The 6,162-nt window shown below is 45.4% G+C and overlaps 1 protein-coding gene across 2 annotated transcripts in view; it reads right to left on the reverse strand.

Annotated features, from left to right (window-relative positions):
• LOC146042827 (membrane-spanning 4-domains subfamily A member 4A-like) overlaps window positions 1-1,767 on the reverse strand; it is a 42,930-nt gene extending 41,163 nt beyond the window's left edge. For both annotated transcript variants that reach the window (XM_083163083.1, XM_083163082.1), the window contains exon 1: window positions 1,613-1,767. The gene's annotated coding sequence lies outside the window, so the exon portion shown is untranslated. The remainder of the gene's footprint in view (window positions 1-1,612) is intronic.
• Between the last annotated feature and the right edge of the window lie 4,395 nt (window positions 1,768-6,162).

Raw genomic sequence — 6,162 nt, forward strand, 5'->3', positions numbered from 1 at the left:
GCTGTGCAGGGAGGAGGAGAGCCCGGCGCAGCAGCAACAGCGCCGGGTGTGTGAGCCTGTGAGGGAGGGGGGAGCCGCCGGGACCTGCTGGGACCCGGCGACTCTCACCGCAAAGGACAGCTCTTAACGCAAGAGCTGTCCTTTGCTATAATTATCGCATATGTTACAACGGTACTTATGTAGTATCTGGGCGTCCGATTTAGAAATCGGATCGGATCGCATCGCATCGCATCGCATGCGACCAAATCGTATGCGATGCAATGGTCAAGATTTTTCCATAGGATTCAATGTTAAAATGGTCTGAGTCCATTTTAACATAGAATTCAATGGGAAAAAGGGGTCCTTTTCCTTTCCCCACTATCCAAGTGGGCATGGAGTTGGATATAAACCTGTGGCGAGCGTAGCGAGCCCCGCGAGGGGACACAGAATACTTTTTAAGAAATATGCGTCCCCTCGCGGGGCTCGCTTCGCTCGCCACGCTTCGGGCTCGGTGGCTCGCTGCGCTCGCCACACTATATAAAATCAACTCTATGCCCACTTGGATAGTGGGGAAATGAACAGGACCTTCTTAACATTGAATCCTATGCAAAATCGCATCGAATCGCATCGCATCTGATTGTATGCCTTAAGGTAAGGCATACAATCACAAAATCGGCAGCCCAGATACTACATAAGTACCGTTACAACATATGCGATAATTATAAATGCGATGGGCGGCGAAGGGGGCGGAGATTCTTAGAGAATCTCCCCCATTGAGAGAGAGAGAGAGAGAGAGATAGTACAATACATTATACTGCCATTGCACATGCTGTGACTGAAGGATGTCAGTTAGGAGCTGGTTATTTGATATATCATCTCTGTCCACTTTATCTCTCTCCCAGGCTCAGGACACAGATCCCTTTATCACTTATACAGATGTACTACTACACATTATATCAAACTATCAATTATATTTAATACACAATTCGAATAAATAATGATTACACAAATTAACCTCAGAAATGAAAACCAACCAATATTATTCATATTTATTTAATATGAAATATTTACTTTTCCAACAGCCACATTCTGCATTACACCAATAATAATGATGAAAATAAATAAATCTCTTAATCCTATTATTTTATTGTACTAGTTACCAGCCTGTCACAAATGCTCCATGGCTGCCAGTGCACAAAACACTCTAATTCCCCCCATAGAGATGAGGAGCAGGGTTATCCCTTTTATTATATAGGATTATAGCATTCAATAGAAAACCCTGTAATTATCATGATTATTCAGTTTAAGAGCCAGATGTATCCAGCTTCAAAAAGTGATAAAGTGGAGAGTGATAATCAGCCAGCCAATCAGCTCCTACCTGCCATGCTACAGGCTGGGTTTGAAAAATTACAGGTATGAGCTGATTGGCTGGCTGTTTATCACTCTCCACTTTATCACTTTTTGAAGCTCAATATATCTGGCCCTTAAATCAGGTCTGACTTGTCCCTCAGACAAGCGTATGTAGGCCTTTAGTTTCTTCCTGTCCTTCACACATCCCAAACTAAAAGATCATTGTTGTTTTGTTATCGGAGGCAGTTATATAGTTGCCATGTGGCCACATATTATAGTATACCTTGTTCTGTATTGTAAGTCCGCACAGAAGCTGGAATTCTCCTTTTAGTCTCTGCTCTGTGAAAAAGCAACACACTGTTTATACAGATGGCAAGAACACACTGTGACGTCGCTGGCTGGGAGGAGTCACTGTCCAGTCCCTGGGCCGGGAGCCACTGCAGGGGGAACAAAATCCCCTTCTCCATGTGATCTGAAGCATGTTTATGAAGGACGGGCTGGAAGGGGTTAACACAAACTGGTCCGTGAAACAGAATCGCCACCCAGCTTGCTTTCATTTTCTAAACAACAATGGCAGAATCTGATTGGTTGCCAGGGATTGCAGCGTCTTTTTTTCATGCGTACAACTTTGAAGACTTAACCCTTTTAGTGCAATAACTGTAGGTATTATACAAATACAAGAACATCAAAGAGCAAAGAAAACAGTGCATACAGTGCAAAACATTACCAGATTAATAGGCATAGGGAAATATTCAGTTGTCTGCGGTCAGTCCGGTATTACTTCGGACAGGATTACTTCGACAGTCCGGTAATTAAGACCGGCGTCCATGAATAAGCAGATACTGCCTATACCGGAAGGGTTTCTGCACTCCGCTCTTAATTACCAGGCTGTCCGCAGGTGGTGGTAACCCTACAAGAACCCCTTGGACACCCGCCCAATGGCCAATTATTTATATAGCAGCGCTAGCGCAGAATACTGAATAATGAGGTGATTCAGGTTGGCTCGCAAAGCACATTTGGTTGGCTAATGGACAAAACCATGTGCACTGCAGGTTAGGGATGGCCATCGACCATCGATGATTCCAAATCATTGATGGTTTATGGCCGAAGTCAAATACTTTTGCCATCGATGGGGAGAACCAGATGGTTTCCCTACATCGATGGCATAGTAGAAACTATGGGCCTTATTCTAGTTCATTCTTTCTGACAAAATCCTTCTTAGATGGACAAAACCATGTGCACTGCAGGTGGGGCAGATGTTACTTGTGCAGATATAATTAGATTTGGGTGGGGTTTTACTTCAAAGTGAGATCTATACTGCAGTGTAAAAATAAAGCAGCCAGTATTTACCCTGCACAGAAACAAAATAACTCACCCAAATCTAACTCTCTCTGCACATGTTACATCTGCCCCCCTGCAGTGCACATGGTTTTGTCCATCTAAGAAGGGTTTTGTCAGAAAGATTGAACTAAAATAACCCCCTGTTTCTTTTTTTTTTTTTTTTTCAAGGTGCTGGGAAACAGAGCATAGCTCTGCCCGCCAACAACCCAGAAGCCCCGCCCCCACATTCTGATTGGCTTTTGGGCCTGTCAGTCAAAGAGAATGGCTAACCATCGATAGCTAAAACTATCGATGGTTGCCCATCACATAGTTTTTAACTATCGATGTCTGGATGCAGAATCACATTCGATGGTAACCATCGATGGCGACTGCACCGATGGCATCCCTAGTTGGGGCAGAGAGAGTTAGATTTGGGTGGTGTGTGTACTTCAAACTGATATTGCAGTGTAAAAATAACACAGACAATATTAGGCTGCACAGAAGCAAAATAACTCACCCAAATAGATCTCTCTCTGCACATGTTACATCTGCCCCACCTGCAGAGCACATGGTTTTTCCATTGCAAACCAATGTTGGCTGCAGCGGAGACCCGGTGTGGTGCCAGAATCGGCAAGAGCCAGGGCCGGTGCAAGGGTTCCTGGCACCCTAGGCAAAACCTCTGCCAACCCCCCCCCCCCCCTCCATTAACCCTTAGGAAAGAGGTTTCCGTTGCACTTTACAAATGATGTATATACATATACACAGCCATACACAGGCTCTGTCATACACACATACAATATAACCGCCTCCCCCAGGCAGACACTACTGCAAGTGCCCTACCTCCACAAAATAGAGAAGCTTACTGTTGGTGTGTGGGGCTGGCAGGAAGGCTCTTCTCCCTGTGGGTTCTGGGGCTCCACAGCGCCCATGTTGTTTGTGGTGAGGGAAGGCGAGGCTGGGGTTGTTACAACACCTAGGGTCCCCGTGGGGGGGGGGGGACCAGATACCAGATGCACGGGCTGGGGGTCTTTAATGCTGGCGCTGCAACCCGCCGATAACACTGACCAGCGCAAGGGGGTGCGGGGGCGTTTTCGCGGGTGCTACCTCCCGCTGATCACACTGAGCAGCTCCAGGTTGGGGGGGGGGGGGGGGTGCAGGTGCTACCACCCGCCGATGACACTGACTAGCTCGAGGGGGGTGGGGGCGTGCGGGCTCACCTGCTCTTTCTGGCTGGGATGAATGATTGACGGCAGCTTACGTCCTGTTCCTCTGGCGGGTCTGTTCCTCCTGCTCCTCGAGCTGTTTTCTTGCTTCTCTCCTGCAGCTCGATACCGCCCTCCAGTGGCAAATGCCTGAAGCTGCCTGGTGGTGGCGCCGGCCCTGGCAAGAGCATACTCAGTTGCCGATGCTGGCGAGGAAGGGAGCCTGAACATGCAGGACAAAAGAGTGAATCATTAACAAAGCACAGGATGCCCTTTGTTTCACAATATTGCCAAGTGTGTGGAGCTTTAGGTAAGTGAAAGCAGTTGCTCAGTGTGAGAACTGAAGTGTTTGATAAGTGATAAATACCCCTTTCAGACAGAAAATGCTGAGTTCCACCAGGATCAGGACACAGGTCCATCACGTGAGCAACCCACCATATGCGGTCTGAAAGCTCCCGCAGCAAAACGGCTTAGTGCTGGGTCGCTGGCATCCCACAAGGGTGGGGCAGAGCTGTGGTGTTTCATTGGATGTCGGGGGAGGAGGCAGCACTGGGAGCTGATGATGTCTTCAAGCACTGCCTCCGCTATAGTATGAATGGGAGCTGGGTTGCTCGACCCGGGTTACCCATTCACACTAGACAGCAACCAGTGTCACATCCATGTTCAACCATGGCCGTCACAGTGGTTTGCCTCACTCTCACTCAAAAATGGCGGGAAAACCCGAGACGGACTTGAATCCCGCTCAGATCAAGAAGTTCATAGGGCAGGGGTTCCCAATCTTTTTTGAATCGCGGCACCCTTTGAGTATCAGAATTTTTCCAGGGCACCCCTAGGCCCCCCAAAAATACAGTAGATTGTGTTTGTATGTGATTCTTCGGTTCCATTATTGGTAAAGGGCAGGATTTGCTTCTGTTTGTACATATTTTATGATTGGCAGCCACCAGCACTGGTTTTGTCCATAAATAATTGATCATGAATCATTTGAATTGGTCCTAGATGACCAACCCAAGGCACCCCTGGAAGTTGATAATAATTCATGGCAATTTGCCTTTATGTCGACAAAAATACATTATAAATTTTGAGTGGCCTACCTCTGTTTTGTTTTTCTGTTTTTGTTTTTTCACTAAAAAATTGTAAAAAATTATTTTCAAGCATTCAATTCTCTATGGCAAATCATGCATTATATGTAATCATAGAGCTAGCATTATTTTAAAAAATAATTGGAAATAAAAGTTAAGTTTTACTTCATTCATCTAACACCATCATCATTTACTCAAAAGTGTGCCTCCAAAAAGGAATCCTTTCTGCGAACAGTGGCCCTCTACTTGTGGACCACTGTTTCCTTGTGTTTAAGTTTACTAGTACTTGATTCCTGGGGGCACCTCCAACACTAAATACTGTCTATATTTGTTAAGACTCATTAGTATTCAAGTTGGTTCCATAACTACATTTTAACCAAACTCTTTGTCCTGTGCAGGGTACTATTTCTATTTGCTACCCCTGGAAGTGTCCCAAGGCACCCCAGGGAGCCACGGCACACAGTTTGGGAACCACTGTCATAGGGGGTTAAGATCTCAGAGATCAGTACCCGCTCATCCCTACCCATAATGATTTGGCTAATGCTATATAGGTATGGAAAAAAGCACATCAGCAGTGGGTGATCCTCACTGATCCTATATAATTATTAGTATATTGTTGTGATTTTCTCAAAAGAATGAGATCTTGAAAGTTATAGTATAATTTCTTTCATTGTTTTGAGTAAATAATGCTGTGTACACACGGTGAGATTTGACATTAGATTTTGACTATATAGTCAAAATTGCATGCAGGCCGCATGCAGACCGCACAGGTTTTTTACCTTACCTTACCCAAAGCACGTTACCGTGACAGCACAAATCGAAACCCAGATAGACAGGGCAGCAATGACTATATAGTGCAAATCTAATGTAGATTGTATAAATTGTATGTTGGTACCAGAACAGTAAAATTGTTCCAAATCTATGGTAATGATGCCTGGTAAATTATCCTGATAACAGTAACCATTTCTCTTGTAACTAATACCCCTTTTCCACTTGCAGTCCCGGGTCAGACCCGGGAATGTGTCCCAGGATGCTTCCCGGGGCACTACCCGGGAATGTACCCTTTCACACTGCATTCAGACCCGGGATCGACCCGGGACAGCCCCATTCATACTGATCCCGGGAAATCCCTGCAAATACCATATGAAATGGTCATTTTAAAAAAAAAAAGTGATGACAAGGGTGTTTAAAATTATATTTTTTTTATTTGGTTTAGCACCTTTGGATTATAG

The sequence above is a fragment of the Crinia signifera genome, chromosome 19 (assembly GCF_055691185.1).
Source record: "Crinia signifera chromosome 19, ASM5569118v1, whole genome shotgun sequence".
Classification (NCBI taxonomy): domain Eukaryota; kingdom Metazoa; phylum Chordata; class Amphibia; order Anura; family Myobatrachidae; genus Crinia; species Crinia signifera.